Source organism: Scardinius erythrophthalmus, assembly GCF_964197995.2.
Source record: "Scardinius erythrophthalmus genome assembly, chromosome: 12".
Lineage (NCBI taxonomy): Eukaryota > Metazoa > Chordata > Actinopteri > Cypriniformes > Leuciscidae > Scardinius > Scardinius erythrophthalmus.
In genome coordinates this window covers 13,306,205-13,329,103 of record NC_138232.1, presented here as the reverse complement: position 1 = coordinate 13,329,103, position 22,899 = coordinate 13,306,205, and the positions used below count along the sequence as shown (strand labels likewise).

At 36.0% G+C, this 22,899-nt stretch overlaps 1 protein-coding gene across 1 annotated transcript in view; it reads left to right on the top strand.

The window, feature by feature from the left end:
- Positions 1–22,899, top strand: part of negr1 (neuronal growth regulator 1) — a 163,228-nt gene that overhangs the window by 127,267 nt on the left and 13,062 nt on the right. The window lies entirely within an intron of this gene.

Sequence of the window (22,899 nt, the reverse complement as noted above, 5' to 3'; positions counted from 1 at the left end):
AGGGAACGAGGGTTACATTAGTAACCGAGACGTTTCTTTTGTTGTCTTTTGAGCATAGAATCTTTAGTATTTCTATTTACTACCTAAATCACACATAGATGTTCTGTTGCTGTCTTTTGAGCATAGAATCTATCTCTCAGCTGTGCATCATATACCTGACATGACTCCCAAGTTGCTCTTTGTAGAAATTAAGTTTTATTCACGACCGGGAGATCACTGGCCACAACAACCAAGTGAGTCTGAGTAGGAGATGTAAATTTAAATCATACAACATGTCCATAGTCAATGTGACGAGCTACTTATCTGCTCTGATTGGCCACCAAAACAAAAATATGAGAAACACAATGTTTGAGAATCACAATGTAACAATGTTAAAGGCTCAGTGAAGGAGGCGGGAACTGGCAAACGAACAACGCAACTTTAATGACAAGATAAACATAAACAACAAAACAAAAGTAAAGCAGCAGCCCCTCACAGATGACTGCCGCATATAAACATAATAAAACACAACATAATTGTCCCATACCTGGTCCTCTCTCATCTTGCACTGTCATCACTCCCCCTTTTATCCTTCCTGAGCTCCTTCGTGGGACTCGAGACCAGTGTGGCACAGGTGTTAACACTCGCGCCACCGCCCTCACTCTGTTCCCACAGCTCTCGGCCCCACCCTGTTTGCTACACACAACTTTTGTGTTGTGCATGTTTTACGTGCATGTTTTACGTGGAGATGGAGAGTTGTTTAATCAGTAATTAGATATAACTCTGGTCTGATTGTTGAATCCTGGTGCGCAGACGGAAACCTCTGAAAAGGTGGGTCTCGGTCCCCTTCCCTTCCCCTTGCGTTTTGACTAAAATATGAACACAAGATGAACCATAAGCATCTAAACGAACCAAAAACAGGACGTGACGTCACAAGATGCAACCCTAAAAAGGACAGAATGCTCAAGCATACCTGTTTTTTCTCATTTTTGGAGCTACGTTGCCCATTACAGTTCGATACATTACAGTCTTTTTGCAGCAGATCTTTGTGTGTGTGCAATGTATCATGTACTTTTTTGGTCAAGACCAAAAGGATCAAGACAACCAAACTACAGTACAAATGTGAACACCTCCTAAACCGTCAGAGCCCCAGCAAAAGAAATCATAGATTTGTTAATGGAAGTTAGTAGTATGTTATAAATATTCCTTAAAACCCTCACACAAAATTTTTAACAACTTCAGAATACTACAGTTAAGTGAGTAGGTATTGAATCTGAGTGATTTTATTCAGTGAAGGATCTTTCAGACTAATTCAAAGCAATAACTCATCTACTCATCATAACTCAGCTATTCATCCAGAGAAGCACCTCATAAGTGTCATTAGTTTGGGAATTGGAATACACTGGTCAGGAGTGTTGTATGTTTGTTTTTATGTGCTGCCCACAAGGAAAACTCAATAGAATGATTCTTGCTATTATTTCATGGTACACAGATTTTATTGCATCACATTCAATACAGACTACGATCTCGCATTCACAACTCAGGTAAAATGTTTTTTCTTTTTTTTCTTTTGCTGTTGCACTGACGATTTAGTTGTGTTTGTCACAAATATGCAAGGGGGAAAAAACTGCTTAAAACCCCTTTATTACAGGCAAAAATAGGCCTGTATATTAATAGAAAATAATGCAAGATCCATTTTCATGGCCGGTAAACAATATTTATGACAAAACATTTTCTTCCATTGCCAGGTGTGGCAAAAAAGTCGATTTTGGACTCTGGTTATGCTTATGTGTGTGTTGTTTTGCCACTAATGTTGCTTTCATCATTTTCCACATGCATAAATTAGAATCTAAGCACACACAAAACTCAATGAACTGTCCTCGCAAAAGTATTCAAGCTTCTGTAAGCCAGAGCTGGTCTTTTTTTTCCTACCTACACTAAACACAAAAACGAAAACATGCATTTTTCATGGGCTAAAATCTTCTACCAGGGGCAAAAATGCACTCTTCCTCTTGTGAAGATTAATCTTTAGCCTTGAGCTCTGTACCCTCTCTGAGATGTCATGTTCCGCCATAAATGGGCAATAGCAAATGATCACTCGCATCCAGTCCATTCTCCTATACTGAATCACCCCCACCTTTCCTTCCCATCTCTCTCTCTCTCCCTCTCCTACGCTCAATTATCTGTGCTTCTCCTACATGCACTCTCGGCCTGATTATCTCACCCACTCTGGGGCTCCTTCACTGGGCTGTCCATTAAATGGTATCCGTAGCTTCTCTCTCCCTTCCCCCCACACACACTAGCACCAGCTCTGCACAAAAGCATCAAGGCCCAAACAAGCGCCTGGATGCAGAGGATGAGCAGGTTAATGTTCAAGTATAAATGCAAAAGTTTTGTACAAAAGAATCAGCAGAGGTAATTTTGCAGTGAAATCTCTCATGCATCCATTTAGTCTGTAATACCTGAACACTGAACAGTGCATTTTTGGAAGGGCTTCAGAGGAAAATGGATATACTTGCACATGCTCAGGATTGACAAGATGTTGCATGGAACTTCCTTTGTTTTGACATGCAGTGTCCCATCTCTTCTCTTTCTTATCTCTTAATTCTCCTCCCTCCCTTCCTCTCTGCTCTTGATCTCAAAGAAAAGCTTTTATCTTGTCAGTCCCATTTCAGTCACATCTTGAATATTACCTGTCGTCCTTTCTGTCTGTGTACAACATAATGCCACATACACAGACATGGGTGTTCACTATATATATACACTACTATATGTGTAAATTTTTATCTATTTAGTTTTTTTCCATGGGCACTTTTGCTCCAAATTTATTTTATTGATTGATTGATCGATTGAATGATTTATAAAACTAGTGCAAAATGCTCGTGCAAAATCCGTTTTTGTGTGTGTTTTTAGTAGGGCTGTCAAAAGATTAATCGCGATTAATCGCATCCAAAATAAAAGTTTGTGTTTACATAATATATGAGTGTGTACTGTGTATAATTATTTTGTATATATAAATACACACACATGCATGTATATATTTAAGAAATATTTGCATACATATACTGTATATATTTATATATAATTTATATTATACAGTATATAAATATATTTTTTTATATATAAATTACACATTTTTCTTAAATATATACAAGCATGTGTGTGTATTTATATATACAAATTTAATTATACACAGTACACACACATATATTATTTAAACGCAAACTTTTATTTTGGATGCGATCAATCGCGATTAATCTTTTGACAGCCCTAGTTTTTAGTAATTGTTGGTTTGGTGTGTTTGAGTGCTCATTGTTACTATTACTCAGCAAAAGTTCAGTGACATTTTTATTTGTGCATGGTAGAAAGCACACAGTGAACTCAGAGAAAACGCTATGCTTGAGCAAACATGCTATGCTTGTGAATAGGCAACTACAAATGATGCCCGTGAAAGAGACTGTGAGCGCATTGAATAGGATATTTTTAGTTGGTGAATGGCATAGGCTACTATTACACAGTAGCGATAACGTTAAGCGCACCAGAATGAAATATAATATTCAGAAGTAAACAGCATAACTGACTTACAGATTCAGTTAATATCCACAAATGAATAAGCGCGTCGATTCAGGGAGCAGTCTAAAGTGCCTGTGCAAAATCAGTTTTTGTGTCTGTTTTTAGTTATTGTTGGTTTCTTCGACCCTCTCTGTCTCTGGTCCTGGGCTGTGCTCACTCAGTGTGCAGTGTGAGAGGGGGAGTGGCCAGTGGCTAGAGCGTCAAAAGCCCGTGTGTGCCTCTTTTACCGATATATATTTAACAATATATTTTGCATTTCTAATCCAAATAACGTCAAACTTGGCACTGCACTTACTCGTGCCCGTAGCAAGATACCTGTCAAGTTTGAAATCCATCGGACTAACGGTTCGAGAGATATGCGAATAACAGACAGACAGACACACAGACATACTGATAGACAGACAGACGTTTCTGTAATTTATAAATGGCCACCTCCTTTGTCTTGATATATCTAATTTTATATATCCTGAATAAATAATATTTAAGTTTTTTTTTTACACTTGAAAATTGTACATAATTACAACTTGATTGGAAATACAGTACGCACACATAGAAATAGACAGTGTGTGTGTGTGTGTGTGTGTGTGTGTGTGTGTGCGTGTGTGTGTGTGTGTGTGTGTGTGTGTGTGTGTGTGTGTGTGTGTGTGTGTGTGTGTGTGTGTGTGTGTGTGTGTGTGTTAGGGCTGAAACGATTAGTCGACATTGTCGACAGACAAATATCTTTGTTGTCGAGTAGTCGTTTGATCTAATGTAAGGGCCTGCAATATCGCGATTTGACCGCTACGGCGCTGTAGCTCTAGAGTGTAATGCAGCCGTTACAAATGCTATTGCGGTAGATTAGAAGAAAACACAGCGCGATTCTGCGCGAATTATGACGGAGTGGAGACGAATCCGAACTAGCATGGTGTGTGAAAGTTTCACAAAACTTCAAACCAAGAATGCTGTCGTATGCAATACATGCAAGGCGGTATTTGATTTTCACGGGAGCACAACATGCATGTTAAAGCACTTAAAGAGGAAAAACCCGGCACAAGACTAGCCAGTGAGAGGTGAATGATAAATAACTAGCAGTAAATCTCTTTTTAGAGAATGCAATACTACTAATAATAGCAATAATATTAACAATAATAATATAATTACAGTAATGTGATGATTTATTTTTGCATAGAATAAAGCTTGATCGAGCTTAGGAGTCAGGGCTGTTTTTATTATTGTAACACTAGGCTATAACTTATTACGGTCTTATCACTTGCTTGTATTTTGTTCCATATTCATGAAGACTTACAAAAGGAGATGTTATGAAGAATATCATGTCAGTTAATTTTTTATTCTGTAAATTAAAAGGTGAATGAGTGTCTCTGTCAGCTCAGCTCAATTGTCAATTTTTTATTCTTATAATAATTGTTTAAGTTTGTCTGTAATGCAGCTAATTAGTTTTTTTATTAGTTTTTTTTTCTATTGAAAGAGAACAGAATATTTAACCAATGCTTAGAGCATTTGTGTGTGATTTGAGTTGGACAGAAATCTGAAAACTTAAAGAGAATCATTAAAACAACCATTTCAAAAGCTGAAGTGATTTTCTTTTTTTATATTATAGTTAGCATATGTATAACTCAGTGTTTTTACTAATTGAAAAAGCTGAATAATCGTTCCAAACTTAATGATTAGCCGGCGAACTAATCGACGATTAGTCGATTAATCGTTCTAATAATCGTTAGATTAATCGATTATCAAAATAATCGTTTGTTGCAGCCCTAGTGTGTGTGTGTGTGTGTGTGTGTGTGTGTGTGTGTGTGTGTGTGTGTGTGTGTGTGTGTGTGTGTGTGTGTGTGTGTGTGTGTGTGTGTGTAAAATTCATACATCATAATCTTTCATCGTAAAGTTTCATAATATTTATTTTCGCTGATGCTGTTGTCTCCTTGGTTGCCAAAAACATGAAAAAGCTTAATTAGTTGTGGTACAGATGATTCCATGGCTGAGGGACAGTCATAATTTTTGTGAAAATGTATATACATACTTTTTATATAATGAACTGAAATGTTTATTTCACATAATTTAAATTAGTGCAGTTTTAAAATGTAATTTATCATGTTGTTTTATGGATTTTAACATTGAAAGAAATAAGTGATAAATGCATGGAAAATATTTTCCAAATTTTATTGTTCTTTATAACAAATAGAAAAGCTAAAATATGTTTGTTTTAAGAAAAGAACGTCTGGTACATAAAAGTGCCTGAAGTTGAAGAAAAACTCATTATTATACCACATGCCTACAGGAAAAGGCCATGGTCTGTGTTCCTTCCTTCTCGACATTTGAACGTTATTCAAATTCATACTAACGATGGCTTACTAATTTAAGATGCACATGGGATTGTCTTTAAATGATAATGTCATAGGGAGTGTCATTAGGAAGTTGGTTTTCATTGCTCTTTCATGTGGCTAAGCTAAAGGGGGAAATAATGTTCTTTCAGCGTGATTTCAAGCCACAAACTAATGGATCTCACTTGGAGGGTGTTTTACATTTTTCTTTTTCCTTTTTTTCTGGAGTGCAAAAACCTCTGATGAGTCAATAACTCTCAATCTGTTTCTCACTGACACAGTTTACAATATGTGTGGAATGGTTTTTATGACATGAGAATGATAGTGTCAGTGGATAGCTCTTTGTTGATGATACAGTAGTTATGCTGTAAAGATGCATAATCGCTCCTGTCATTCTTGCCAGAAAGCATTTTTTGTTCAGCCATCTAAACGCAGCCTGTATTTACCGATCAGAGCTTTTTAACTATACTAAGAACAAACTTTATTTTTTATGCAAAAGATTATTCCTTTAGCCACTAATGGCAATGCCATTCTCAGAGAGAAAAAATGCTTTCAAGGTTTTGTGGATGAACAATTCACAGTTCTCATGTTAGTGAGGTTAGCAGAGCAGTAAAGTTGCATCATAAAGCTATTGTCCTTCTTACTACAGTTGCATCTGCTCCTCACAGGGCCTCATTAAATTACCATTTCAGCGCATGGAAAATGACAGCTAAAGCGCTGAAGAGCATTTGATTGAAAGGAAATTCTAAACTGACCTCAATGAAAATCCATGAATTTGTTCTTTGTTTTAGGAAATACACAAATGAGTGCCTGCTGTTTTAGATGCAGTAACAAAAAAAATCCACCGTAGTTCACAAGGCAACTTCTGAGAATTAGGGAAAAATTTATGTGAGGGTAAAAAGCACGATTATTGCAAATAAGCTTCTGTTTATCCACACTGTGACATTTGTTTGTTTCTAATGTTACTAATGAGCCATTTTGGTAAAGCAAAGATGATTTATCACAAAGATGTGATATATGTAATATACTAGCTAGTTCTAGATCATTCTTCACTGACATGACTTGCATTAAAATATTCCAGACTGCGTAAACTTTCATTACACAGACTTGTACAGTCTTATTAAAGTCAAACTTCTTTCTAGTCATTATAGTATGAGAATTTCACTCTCCTCTGGAATAATCTCTGGCTAGATTTTTTTTCTTATACCATCCAATTATCTCTGAATCCCAGTGGCAGGTTGTGCTCTCACCTGAATGTGGCAAAACCCCTGTCACTCTTCAACCTTTTCCCCATCTCTCTCTCTCTCTCTCTCTCCTCTCTCTCTCTCTCTCTCTCTCTCTCTCTCTCTCTCTCTCTCTCTCTCTCTCTCTCTCTCTCTCTCTCTCTCTCTCTCTCTCTCTCTCTCTCTCTCTCTCTCTCTCTCTCTCTCTCTCTCTCTCTCTCTCTCTCTCTCTCTCTCTCTCTCTCTCTCTCTCTCTCTCTCTCTCTCTCTCTCTGCCAGTTGCCCCACCCACCCCAGCCTTCCCTGCTCACTCACCATTGCAAAACTGAAATCCTGTTCACTTTACCTGAACCACAAACAAGCCTTGTTAAGACATGCTTTACAGCCGTGTTGTGCCCAGAATAGATTTCGTTAAAGTAAAAGTTCACCCAAAATTGAAAATTCTTGCATTATTTAGTCACCCTCAAAACCTGAATGAATTTATTTTTTCATTGGATGTAGTCAAGTCTCCTGTAGATAGTTTCAAAGCAGCTTTACAATGAGAAACAGGAAAATAATAATTCAGTGATGCAAGCATTCAAGGATGAAAAACTAAAGGTTTTTTTTCTCCATATAGTGAAAGTTAATGGGGTCCAAACAACACTGGTCCCCACTCACTTTCAGTCACAGACCAACATTCTGTAAAAAAAAAAAAAAAAAAAAAAAAAACAGAAAGCCTATTTTTAGCTATTCTAAGGTTAGGGGTGATTGGGGGGATGTAAAAAAAAAATTATTGCATCACAATAAGTGTATTGTGATTGTCACTAACATTTTAGTAACTACAGTAAACTGAATTGTATTAGGTTTAGTGACAACATGTTACAATGTTTACATGTTAACAATTTCTGGTAAGCTACACTTTTTTATTAGTTCAATTCAATTCAATTATTGTGATTTGATTTAATATTGACTCATTTGGATAAATATTAGGTACACAAGATAGGCGTTAATTTTTCTCAAGAAAAAAAACAACTCACCTAATGCTGTAAACATACAGATAGCCCTATCAGCTGGCAGTATTATTTAAGGTTAAAAATAACTCAAATTAAATATAATGCGTTTTTTTTTTATTATAATAACAACTTTATTTAATGATATAAGTAAAAATATAATAAATATGTAACATTAAGCAAAATACTCTCTATAGCTCTTTTTTTCTAGCCAACTAACGTGATATAGCCTGTTATGGTCATTAAATGGCTTTCCTGAGGTAAATGTTATGTGACATAATTGTCCTCCAGCTGTTTTATTGACCCCTTTGTTTGATTGATTGGTCGATATTATGTATGAGGAATATACATTTCGGTAAGTTGTCTACTGTATCTTTCAACAGTGTTCATCGGGTCACGTGCCACTAGGGATCTGTCACGTAACATTTACAAGCGCCAAAACGGTATTTATTGTTTGAATTTCGTAAAAAAAATTACCGAATCTGAGAGCTGGGAATTTTTTTATATCGTAAGTAACCTGCTCTGTCTATTCTGTCGGTCTCCGTGTCCTCTTTGCTTTGCGATTTTTCTGTTCGTGAGAAAATGGATGTCTGGTGTGAGAGCGTGTGAAAAGTATCAATTGCGTGAGTCTCACGGTGAATGCGTGAGGGTTGGCAGCTCTGCAAAAAAGATACTGAAGAGATGGAAGTACACTTTGAAAGTCTATGCATTTGGCTGTATGCGTACGCTAAGCGCTCGTGTCAACGCTGATACTTTGTGCTTTTTTGCCTTGGAGAACGACAGTAAAATGTATAGAGATATAGCTAGAATGGCATTTGTACATAATGTACAAATGTACATTTCTGTGAGCACAGCTTCTTTTAAATGTCATCAGCACAGCCAGGCACATACAGTATGTTTTTTTAACATGGTTATGAAAGTTAATGTAATTTTACAGGCAGCTGTTCCCATTTAAAAGGTGATATGTGTAATTGTTTTGATGTTAAAATACTTTCTCCTATCCCAGCTTAATATGGAAGGACAACTATAAGTAAGCCGTTTATCGTTGATTTCCTTGAAAAGTGTAAACACTGTGGCATTATCAAAACACTGGCTCAACCAATGTTGTGAGTTTGGGGCGTGGCTAACTGTTTGACTGAGCAATGGCATACATGTGGGTATGTTTTGGTAACCAGTATTTCTGCAACACTACAAAAGATGATCTTCAACATGCAAATGATATTACCACTATAATACGCTTAAGTAATAAATATTGGAAGATGTTTTGTGTTGCAAGCTTTTCCACTGTAGTTACTGATCTAATTTCTTCATCAAACCAATCACCTCTCACTCTCTCTCTCTCTCTCTCTCTCTCTCTCTCTCTCTCTCTCTCTCTCTCTCTCTCTCTCTCTCTCTCTCTCTCTCTCTCTCTCTCTCTCATGGAGGAGTGGGTTTGCGTGAGTGGATGTGTGTGAGAGCGTTTCTAATTGTGTTATATTATTGTTTTTCAACTCTTTCTTTATCTTTAAATATTGGGAGTGGTTTTTCTTTTTTCCTATTTTTTCTTTTTTCCTTTATTTTTGTTTGGTAAGGTTAAGATAGTTTAGGGTTTTTCTTTCTTTTTTTTTTTTGTTGTTTCCCCGTGTGGCCTTTTCGGCGTCCGCATGGCGGGGGGAACGAGCTCGGTTTCCCTCCGGAATGGGTTTAGGTGTGTACCGGAGCCGACCGCTTCGATAGAGGACGTGTTGATTGTAGTCGGTGATCAGGTTGGTCATGAAAATATTAATTCAGCCTCGCGCATGAATAAAGCTGTCGTCGTTTTTTTGAAGACTGAACCACTTGTTAATCAAATAATTGAAAATGGGCTTTGGGTGAAGGGGATGTTTGTGCCGGCAACTCCTTTGTATGCACCGGCTACAAAAGTTATAATTTCAAACGTACCTCCGTTTATTAAAAATGAAGCGATCGTCAAAGAATTGTCTCGTTTTGGGAAATTAGTCAGTCCAGTTAAGATGGTACCTTTAGGATGTAAAAATCCAGCTTTAAAGCACGTATTGTCATTCAGACGACAAGTTCACATGCTTTTAAATTCTCAGGATAAAACTCTAGATGTGTCGTTTAGAGCAAATGATGGAGATAGTTCCTATGTGTTATATGCAAGCACTGAAAGCTTACGATGCTTTGAGTGTGGCGATATCGGTCACAAAAGATTCGTGTGTCCGCATAAAAAGAGACCAGATGAGACTCGGGTAAGAGAAGAAAAAGATGTGGAAAATGAAGCTATAACGGAGAGTCAGGTTGATCCGAATCAGGCTACAATGGAGAGTCAGTTTGATCCGAATCGAACTACAATGGAGAGTCAGTTTGATCCGATTCAGGCTACAATGGAGAGTCAGGTTGACCAAAATCGGGAACCAGAGAAAGTTTCAGAGGGCCAAGGTGTGGATACAGGTGAAGAAAATGAGGTGAGTGCAAATTCTAGTAAATTTGCTGGTGTTTTGCAAGAAGAGCAGCCTTGTTGTAGTAGTGAATTAGCTTTAAAGGTGGTGACTGTTGAGGAGGTGGTTTCTGGAGAGTTATCAATGAGTCAGGAGGATGATGGATTAATTTTTGACGATAGTTGCTCTGATATATCTGATTGTCCGAAAGTAGGAGATGAGTTGTATACAGTCGAACAGATTAATGAGTTTCTGGATGAAACAAAAGGAAAAAAGGTAAATGTTGCTGATTATTTCCCGGATGCTGATAAGTTCGTTGCTTCAGTGGTGTTGGCGCGGAAAACGTATAATTTTTCTGTGTTATCACAACAGAAACGTTTTCGGTTGAAAAAACATATAGCTGCGGTAAGGCAAAGGAAAAGAGTAGGAAAGGAGATAGGGGGAAGTTTTAAATAAATGTAATGGCTGTGTCTCTGTCTCCTTTGTTCTCTTTTCTTTCTTGTTTTCTTCTTCTTTTCTGTCTCATGGAGCCTTTGCGAGTAGCATCTTTAAATGTAAATGGCCTTAGAGATAGAAGAAAACAAGCTGTGCTTTCAGAATGTTTAAAACTTAAAAATATTGGAGTGACTTTCCTTCAAGAGACCCATAGTGATAAAAACAATGAAGTAGAATGGGGTCTATGGTGGGAAGGAAAATATATTCTTAGTCATGGCTCTAATGTTAGTTCGGGTGTAGCTATATGTTTTAGTCCAAGCTGTAAGGTTATCTTTTTATCTAAACACGAGATAGAGCCAGGTCGTTTATTAGCTGTAAAAGCTAAAGTAAATACTCAAAATGTAATTTTTGTGAATATTTATGCAAATAATAAAGGACCTGAGAGAAGTGTTCTTTTTAAGAAAATAGAAGTTTTTTTAAATACATTAAAATCAAATGATATTGTGATTTTGGGAGGTGATTTTAATTGTACTTTAGATTTTAATATGGATAGAAATAATGAAGAAACACATCATCAGTCTTCATCTGTTTTGACAAATATTATTAAGAAGTTTGAGTTAAATGATATATGGAGAACTGAAAATCCTTCTTTAAAGCAGTATATTTGGGTAAAGGTTGCAGAAGGAATGATTCATGCTGCAAGATTAGATAGGTTTTACATTTCAAATAATTCAAGGAATAGAGTCTGTAATGCTAATATTATTCCTAATATTATTTCAGATCATAAAATGATTACAATAGATTGTGTATTGTCAAAACAACATAAAGTGGGTTCATACTGGCATTTCAACAAGAAGTTGTTACAAGATGTTGTTTTTTGTGCAAATTTTAAGTTATTTTGGCAGACGTGGCAGATGCATAAAAATGATTTTAGAGATATTATACAGTGGTGGGAAGTCGGAAAAACCCAAATTAAAGTTTTCTGCCAACAATATACTTGTTATTCCTCAAAAAGAATGGAAAATACGATTAAAGAACTTGAAAATGAGATTTTTGAAATTGAAAAGAAAATGTTGGAAAGACATGAAAATCAATTACAAAATGTTATATATGAAAAAAAACTACAGTTAGAAAACATATTACATGGAAAAGTAAAAGGAGCTCTTATTAGAGCCCGTTTTTCTCATATTAGAGATATTGATGGACCAACATCTTTTTTTTTTTATTTAGAACGAAAAGTGTGTCAAGAGAAACAAATGTTGTGTTTAAGAAATGATAGTGGTGATTTATTTTATGACCCATCTGAAATGAGTAATTTTGTTGTTGATTTTTATTCTAAACTGTATGATAAAGAATTGACAGATTTGGACAGTAAAACGGAACTTTTTGAGTCAATTCCAAAACTTATGCCAGAGCATGAAGAAGATTTAGATTGTATTTTAAGCTTTCAAGAAGTAACTAAAGCTGTGCAAGAATTATCAATTGGAAAATCCCCTGGATTAGATGGTCTCCCCTCCGAATTTTTCAAACAGTTTTGGGAAATTATTGGGGAAGATTACTATGAAGTGATTTTATGTTCAATGAAAACTGGACTTTTACCTACTAGTTGCAGAAGAGCAATTCTTTCTCTGCTGCCAAAAAAAGGTGATCTTACTTTGCTTAAAAATTGGAGGCCTGTAGCCTTATTGACAACAGACTATAAGATCTTTTCGAAGAGTATTTCTAATAGATTGAATGAATATATGGGCGCATTAATTCATCCGGACCAGTCATATTGTATAAAAAGCCGGTGCATTAGAGATAATTTATTTCTTATAAGAGATGTCATTGACTACTCAATGTTAAACAAAATTGATTTAGGAATACTATCCTTAGATCAAGAAAAGGCATTCGACAGAGTGGATCACTCTTATCTGTTCGATGTTTTGAGAGAATATGGCTTTGGGAATGTTTTTATTTCATGGATTAGATTACTTTATGAAAAAGCAGAATGTATGGTAAAAGTCCCTGGAGGGTTAAGCATGCCTATTAAAGTCCGAAGGGGAATAAGGCAGGGATGCCCATTATCTGGTCAGCTCTACAGTTTAGTCATTGAACCATTATTGTGTAAAATAAGAATGTCATTGAAAGGTTTGCACATTGAAGGATCATTTAATAAACCCATGAAACTTTCTGCATATGCTGATGACCTCACTGTGATAATTAAGGATAAAGAAGATATACAAAGTATATTAAGTTGTATTCAGTGCTATGAAAAGGCTTCTTCATCTAAAATAAATTGGGGGAAAAGCGAAGCTCTATGGTGCGGAACCACAAGTTCTATACCAGTACTGCCTGGAAATGTTGAATGGAGTAGAGATGGTTTCAAGTTTTTAGGGGTTTTTTTAGGTTCAGATTTGTATAAAACGAAAAACTGGGATGGAATAATAGAGAAGATGTGTGTACGTTTGTCAAATTGGAAATGGCTACTTCCTCGATTATCATATAGAGGAAGAGTCTTGATAGTAAATAACTTAATTGCATCTTCATTGTGGCATAAAATGGCCATTGTGGACCCTCCTTTAAACCTCATTAAAGATATTCAGAGACAATTGGTTAATTTTTATTGGTCTGGGCAGCACTGGCTGAGAGCGGCTGTCCTGTATCTACCAATTTGCGAAGGAGGACAAGGACTTATTGATATTGAATGCAGAGTTGCTGCCTTTAGATTACAGGCTGCTCAAAGACTTTTGTATAAAAGGCACATCAGCTGGACAGATGTAGCCTGTGGACTGTTGAGAAAAGGAGGACAGATGGGCCTTGATCGACATCTTTTTTTAATGGACCTTGGTGGAGTGGACTTAACTGGTCTAACGCCGTTTTATAAGACAATGCTTAGAGTTTGGAAAGTTTTTTTCAACTCTCGAAAACAAGGACCTGTCAACGGTTTTTGGGGAAAAGAAGAACCCATAATTCATAACCCTGTGCTGTCTGTAAAAAGTTTAAATTCTGTTTCAGTGAGAAATGCACTTGTAAGAGCAGGTCTCACTAAGGTGTCATGCTTCCTGGATAAAGACGGATGGTTGGCCCCGGAAAACATTGCGATAAAGATTGATGTGAAATCCTTGCGTTTTTCTGAAAGACTTTTAACTGAAATTGTAACTGCTGTACCCTCTGATTTTAAATGTGCTTTGGATAAAGAAGTATCAGAACAAAAAGATGATGACAATGTAAAAGATTTTCCAGAACTGGAAGTAAAAGTTGGTGTAGTGTCATGGCAGGAGGAGGAGGGAAAACTGCTTACTTTCAGTACTCCAGAACTAAAATCCTTTCATGAGGTGGGCAAGAAATCCATGTATTATGTCTGCGTAAAAGTAATGCGGTTTCAAGAATTGAAACAAGTACGTGAGTCAAAATGGCAAGAGATATTTGGCACAGATCTCTCACCCAAACGCAGCTGGAGAACTTTATATAAGACTCCTACTGATAAAAGAACTGGCGATTTACAGTGGAGGATCATACATGGAATAGTAACAACCAATAAACACAAAGCTCACTTAGATTCCAGTTCTACTGATATTTGCCCTTTTTGTCCAGAAATTGAATCTATTTTTCATTTGTTTTCAGAGTGTAATAGATTGGAGCCACTTTTTCAGATGTTAAAAGAGTGGTGTGATATGTTGGGTCATGTTTTTAGTCAAGAAAGTTTTATTTATGGTCCAAAGTATCGATATAAAACAAGGAATGTTGATGTCTTTTTGAATTATTTGTATGGACAAGCTAAATTAAGCATATGGTTGACAAGAAAAGCTAAGATTGTGGGGAAAGGTTCCACCAATATTGTTTTAACATACAAAGGTTTGTTGTCTGCTCGTTTAACGGTTGAATTTGCCTACTATGAACTTGTTGGAAAATTGGTAATGTTTGAGGAATTTTGGTGTTTAAATGGAATCTTATGCAAGATAAGTGATGGTTGTTTAGAAAAGATGTTATAATTTTTTTTTTTTTTTTTTTTTTTTTTTTTTTTTTTTTTTTTTTATTATTGTGTGTGAGTGTATAATTGTGGAATTATGAAATTCTATTTTTAAACTGTAATTAAAGGTTTTTGTCAAGTCAAGTCTCTCTCTCTCTCTCTCTCTCTCTCTCTCTCTCTCTCTCTCTCTCTCTCTCTCTCTCTCTCTCTCTCTCTCTCTCTCTCTCTCTTTTCATCAGATGGAACTTCTTTAATCAGATCTCTTTAATCACAGATATGAACTTTTATCATCATAAGCTCTAAACATATTTTATTTTTAACTTCAAATTAAGAAATATGCCTTGAGGCCTCTGCACTCCCAAAGGGCTCATCATTTTAATTTTCTAAACACCTCAGATTACATCAAGATACACGCAGGCATGTAAAAATCTCCTTGGGACGTGTCATTTTCTCTTTCTGTGCTGTGCGAAAGATTAAGGTCAGTTAGCAGTGTGATCTCTTTGACAAGAGATCTGAAGGTGCGATTCCCAAGACCATGTTGCCTCGGAAGTTCCAAACACTTTTTTTGAGGATCCCGCCAGAACGAGACTAGTCAAACAATTGACATTAATAAGTTCCGTCTTACATCCTGTCCACACTAACAACACTAATTTGTATGCGAGGGATTGGCAGACACTTTTGTCTGAGCTGCTTTGAGAAAAGAGGATTAGTGAGTTTGCTCTGCTTTCATTTTTCTAGTGTTTTACTGTTGAAAGACTGGAGAAACTGGAAGAACTCTCTTGCTATATTACCATCCCCATTCGAGACACAATACCTGAATTCACCCAAAAATCTATATGGTTTAATATGAACAATTATCATACAGTATTATACATGTTTGGTATCATTTGAAATGTCTCAGTGCGACTGGTACAAAGGTCTCATTCCCACCGAAGTAAACCAAAAAGGTAATAAAGTGTGGACAGTTTAGAGATATCTTAACTGCTGTGGGTATGCCCCCATGTAAATCAACTCCTGTCCCCAGTAAGTCTGGGATGGTGATTAATGCAAATTCCCACTGTGAACTCATGTTTGCATTTGAAAAGAGGTTTCTGCCTGGTATTTAGGGAGATGCTGAAGAAGGCTTGTGACGATTTGTAGCTCAAATTAGCCCGTGATGCTGAGAGTGGCCGAGACTCTCATCATCATGTATTTTCTGATGTCAGGTTCGCATCTTTTCTCTTTACTCCAGAGCATTTGATGTTTTGTATTATCTTTGAACTGATTATGAAATTGGCATGATACATTTATCTGACATAATAAATTCTTACATTTGATTTTATTCTGACTTGCTCTAAAATTGTTTTCCCAAGGAGATTAAATGGAATCGTATGTTACTGCAAAATCTGCGTCAGATTAGTGACGACTAATATTTGGCACTAATTCAAGTGTACTTGGTTTGTAAAGACAAGAAATAGGTTTCCGTTTAGGACAGCAAAATGCTGCTTGACCAACCTAAATTTGGGTGTGTCTTACCTCTGTTTTATGTAATGTTACTCTAGTCATATATACGGGGGAAACCACGGCATGACCAAACTAAAGCTACTATCAGAGAAGTAATGTTGGTCGATGTATATCTGTAGTAGTGGTCATGACCACTAGTGTATACAACTGGCGGGTTTGTGATCATGAGACCCGCGCTAAAAAGAAAAGGCGTGAGGACCTCAAAGCGACACAGTTTCCTAATATGAACAGGTAAAATATAAGTCAAGAGTTAAAAAGAATAACCAAACATTCGCTCACTTTTAATGATGCTCAGATATCATTAAAACCAGAACCTTTTGAGCGTTACAGCGTTACCCTGGTGTTTCTCTCTCGTCAAAGTGAAACAGAGGAGTATTAAAACCTTGACTTCCCTCACCAAAGTGTGTTTTGAGGTTCTTGTGGGGGGACTTTTTTATTATTATTTCCTGAGATATGTTTGTTACCCTGGGTTGTTTATTTCTAACGGCTGTACATGTTTCCAATAAGATTACTTTTTGATGGTGTGTCCTTTCTTTTCTTTGTTGACATTTGGATGATTGAAGTGGGTTTATTCTTTGGATGAATAGCAGGTCTTTTGGAGCACTGAGGCAGAGGTGTCGCTCACTGTCTGGGGAAAGAAGAAGGAAAACAGTTTCGCTTAGGAGACTATTTTACAAACAGATATCAGATATTGTTTGGTGCCAGTATAAACTCGCAATCTATTGATACAAAGAGCGTGGCATTTTGACTGCAGCCGCATTTACAATTTTGGCACCTCCAAGGGTTAATCTCAATCACAGTTATTCAAATAACTATAATTGGATTTTTCAATCATCCTGAAAGAAGAGTATCGTTTGTTTTTGTCTAGTATCGGTTTCTTTCGATGTCTTTAATGAAGGACCCTGTGGGTGGTGGGTTTGTTTGGATGCCTCATTCATGCTCTCTTTTCAGCGACAAACAATAATATGTAACTATTAGCTGAGTTTTTTCTTCATGGCCATGCCACAAATAAGACCAATGAGAGGTTTTATTGGCTCACAATTAGATGAATTTCTCTTGACCAGGAAAAAAAAAGTTGAAATGAAGACAGACTTGGAGTTCTTGAAGTGTTAAAGGTATATTTATTTTATGGTTTAGTTTGAAAGAAGGGTAATTTTAGACTGTAAATTAATGTGTGATGAGTGTGAGATTTGGTGTTTTATTCTGCAGGTCAAATTATTAGACTAAGTCAATGTTATTTTACAGATCAAGAAAAGATTTTAATCATAAGAAAAGATCTGTGGAAGTACCTCACTTTTTTATTCGATTGTCTTTTTGAGGACAATGAATATTTCAATATTGGTAAATTTCAAAATTGGCTTGCATTGAATTAATAATTCAACAATCTTTGTACATTGTAAATGTACAATAAATACAATGTATGGAGCATTAGTATTTTTAATGGTGTTTATGTGTACTATAATTGTATACTGTGTGTGTTGACCTCATATCATTTTCGTGTTCAGAAAGAAATATTATTATATTATAAAGAATGATTTATAATATTTCTTGACTTTGGTATATTTGTATATTTAATTATTCTTAAATACTATTCAAAGCACTTTGTGGCTTGACTCATACTTATTTTTATAATTAGTTATGGTGTTACCACTAACAATATAGACCTTATGTCAAATACAGAGATGTGGAAAGTTTTGAAGCAGCTTTATAAATAGTTACTGCCATTAAAATAAACAGAATTCTTTTTTAAAACAGGATGGCTGAATTTTACACAATTGCCTGACAATCTGACAAGAGAAAGCTGCTGTAGAATACCTAGAAAGTTTACCTTCCTCCGTTTTGAAAGAGCATATTAATTGACAGTGAACCACCACAAAATTGGATTTTCATTATGATGGGAAAACTGACACTTTCAAAAATGCTTGTGAACATTTCATCATTAGCTTTTTGTCAGAAGGCAATTTGGCTGCTCCCTGGAGATTAACAATACCTCAAACACCACAAATCTTATTCATGAACATAACTTATTCGAAGGGCTTTGTCAGCTCCATAATGTGGGAATAAGACTCTAAGCGGATGAATACTGGAAAAACACTGAATTTCATGACTTTACACGTATAAGAGAATCTGTTGTAATGATGACTTTAAGGTACTTGTCGCTGTGATCAAGGGGTCATTGTTTTTCTGGTTAGCATGGCCCCCTCAGCCCCTGCTGGTAGATGCCATCAAAATCTGTGATTTCTGACAGAATAAAAACAGATACAGAATGTTACGTTATGTTACGATTATGTTACGATGTTATGCAGGGTCAGAAATTAACTTTTCTACTCAAGTCAAGTCAAGTCAAGTTTATTTATATAGCGCTTTTCACAACACAGGTTGTATCAAAGCAGCTTCACAGTATTAAATTAAAATAATACATCAATGCTTGTTTCTAGTGGAAAACGTCCACGTTTGGTAATGCTGATCAATAGTATTGTTGATTGATTAATTAAATTAAATTAAATATCCCCAACTGAGCAAGCCAAAGGCAACACTAAGGGGCAATATTTGCCCCCTGGAAGTGATTTGCTGGAGCATTTTCTACCTTTGTATGGGATTTTTTTATAGTTTCCTTTTTAAATGTATTTGTGTTGTTTTTATGTCAAATATTTAAATGTAATCAATTAATTAAATCAATCAATCAGACTGCTGTAGTCTGTTCCCTGTAAAATTTGATCAACATCAACGAAAGACATAGTTACAAAAAAAAAGCCAAGGTGACAGAAGCTGCCTCTGACATGGCATGTTTATTTACACTTACACAGACTGTTTAATGCTGCTTAAACATGGTATAAAGATATTTACACAACAATTGCATAATGTTATGAGATTAATGTAATTTTAAATAGCCTACTTAAAGTTTTTAAATAATAAAATTAAACAATTAAGAGCTCATTACAAAGCTGCAATATGACAAATAATTATTGATGATTATTGGCGATTGATGATTATGTTTTTGTGGAAAAGGCACATCTTTTAGGCTCGCTTTAGTTTAATTGTGCAGGGGCTTTTTTTTTGCCCCCGTGGCTTGAATTTGGGGGGCATTTTTGTCTATTTTGGTGGCATTTTTTTTTTTGCCCCAGTATGGCAGTATCTTGAATTTGTGCTGGATTTTTTTTTTTTTTTTTTTGTCTACTAACACTTTCTCTGTGTACTCTATTTCTTTTCTATGTATAAAAAAAATAAATAAAAAAATTACTATGTGTACTGTGCTAGACTAACTGGGACTTGTCACAGCACTTACATATTGTTGCCCTTTTGTTGGTTTAACTGCTTTTATTGTTCTCCTCATTTGCAAGTTGCTTTGAATAAAAGCATCTGCTAAATGAAGATAGCATTTTTATCTGTTTTGGTGGCATTTTTATGTTATGTTATGTTATGTTACGTTACGTTACGTTACGTTACGCTACATTACCTATATGTTATGTTCACATATTTCTAGAAGACTAGGTACTAGCTAAGCAAAAGCTTTTTTTAAGTATTTTAGTATTTTAGACCTCCTTGGCTGTGATAATCCACGACGAATCATTCTTAACACACATTTTAGTTCTTTTTAAGCATTATTTCATGCAAGGTTTATGTACCGCTTGAAAGCTTAAATGTTACTTTCACCCACAGAATTGCCTCGTGTAAAGGGCCTCTGTGTTGTTTCTCGTCTTGATTTTTCCCAGCGGTGGATGTATTTCTGACAGGACTGCAATGTAATTTGCACCGCGGCTGCCAGAGGGGGTCGTAGATAGGGTCAATATCCCAGCCTAATTTGTCAGGAATCATCAAGTAAGGCTGATCAATAATTTTTGACCCCTTCCAGAAAGGCTCAAACACAAAGGTATAAAGCACTTCCTGGCCTGAAGCGATGGGAGTTTGACAGCATCCATATCAAGCTAAAGTGCATGTGTCACTGTGGGGAGTTTGGTATTTATGCAGTGCTGTAAGTCCCACAGATAGTGTCAGAGTACCTGAAAGGATCGAGCAATGGAAGAAAGGATAGACTGGATTTGACGGTGATAACATTTGAAGGTTTGTGTGCGTGGAAGTGCTTGTTTGTTAGAGTCATTGTAGTTGTTGTAGAGACTGTCTGGTGCTAGCAGTCCTGTCAATCAATATGGCCTACAGGCCCAGCTACATGAATTTTGAATAAAAACAAACAGCTTCAGAAATAGATAACTCTAACGTACCACGTTTCATCTTTCATGAGATACAGCGTCTGAACCAAAAGCTTCCAGAGTCCAAACACTCTAATGGTCTGATATCAGATAAAAACACAAGAAAACCACTAGGCAAATGTTCAGCAAATAATGTAACTTCTAGCTTATCTTGAGCATACAGTTTGTTTGCCTGTGGTAATGGTTTGTTGCATTATGTGGCTAAAAGCACCATTTCCCCGTCCTGCCTTGCAGCGGTGAGAATTGTTTGCAAAAACCATCCTGAGTGGAGTAGAAGAATAGAAATGAATAATACATGTATTAAATAGATTTTTAGTAGTGTGCAGGTGATCTCTGCACTCTTAGAAGTGCATAACACAACCAGTGCGCTGACTGAATATAGCATGCTCGTGGACACTATGGCTTTCATCCATGTTTTCCCAGGGCTGTGCACAATAGGGTCTTGAGTTTCATCCTCATGTAATTGACTCATATTTCATGTGTTGTAGTTTGAAGTATCTAATGATACGAAAGCAGTGATCACAGATAGAGCTTAAAGGGGCTGTTGCTGTTTAAAAACATGTATTTGTACATATGCTAATTAGTGAATCCCCTACCAACAATGCATATGTTAACTTCAGTTTCCATAAATAAAACATACTTTATTATCTGGGCTTAGTGCAAGACTGTGCTTTGGGAAATTTTATATTGAATATTAAATTATTATGCTTTATATTACAGTACATGTTGCTTTAAATGTTATGCTGCTTTTATTTTTATAAACAAAAAAAGTCTTTATGTAAAATGGTAGTTGAAATGTCAAGCAGTGACAGGAGTGTCATCTACTCTGACATTACATATATATACAGTATATAAACTGTTCAAAAGTTTGGGGTCAGCAAGATTTTTTAATGTTTTCGAAAGTCTCACCAAGGCTGCATTTATTTGATAAAAAATACAGTAAAAACAGTAATATTGAGAAATAATTTTTACAATTTTCAGTAGCCATTACCCCAGTCTTCAGTGTCACATTTTTCTCCAGCTGATTTGGTGCTCATGAAACATTTCTTGTTATTATTATTGGTGTTGGAAACAGTTGTTCTGCTTAATATTTTAATGGGAACTATGATACTTTAATTTTCATTTTTCAGTATTCTTTGATGAATATAAAGTTCAAAAGAACAGATTTTTTTAAAAAATAGTAATCTTTTGTAACATTATAAATGTCTTTGCTGTCACTTGATTATTTTAATGAATCCTTGCTAAATAAAAGAATTAATTTAATTTAAAAGTCATAGGGTAAATCTGTCACAATTACACACACACGCACGCTCACGCGCACACACATACACACACACACATTTAATCTAAAACCATTTAAACAACATTTTCTAATTTGTGCATAATTATTTGATTTTGATTATTTTTTTGACCTCATAATTTTTTTAAACACTACATGGAATATTTGATCTTTTAAAAATTGTCACAAATGTTTAAGTGAACTGCAAAAAAAAAAAAAGATGTGGTTAAAAATGGTGAAAAGCTAATGGACATGTTATTTGCAACCAAGTACAGTAGCATATCTATACAGATCTCACAGCATGATTGAGAAGTGAAGATGTATTACAGAGAATCACAGACAGTTGCAGGTTTTTTCATTAGTTGTCTCTAGTTACATGATGAGGAGGGGGAAGAATGGACAAATCGACAGATTATACCAGCACTGGCTGATTCAGCAGCGAAGCCTTGTGTTACTGCTCCAATTCATGGTACTCATTATTTACGCCACCCATGGGATGCTTGTTGATGAAGGAGGCAAAGACACTGAATCTCCCATGTTTACTCCACAACAGATGTGTTTCCTTTTTGTTTTTCCAGAGGATTCTCAAAGAGCTTGATGACGTCTTTAGCACACTGCGATCTAATCAAAACCCAGTAGGCATAATTATGTGCTGGAAATAGTGGCGTTTAAAATGCAGCACAATGATCAATCGATACATTGGGTCAATTACAGGCAATAACTTCACGCTTCCCTGCTCTGAACAGGCAAGGCTGAGGATGAAACGTGCTTTGAGGGGAAAGAATGTTTAGAATCATTGAAATTTCAAAAGTAGACTAGACTGCATTGGGTATCACACAAAATATGTCTCTTTTTTAAGAAAGTCCACTGTGCTGAAAAGTGCACCACAAGGGAAGCAAAATTAAATGTCTTTTTGTTGTTTATGCGTTGTCTGCTGCAGTCTTGTATCAAAAAGAGTTCCTGTTGTGTTGGTGGTGTTCAGGTGAAGCTCAAGGCCAGGCCCTTATTCACTGCCAGCATGTC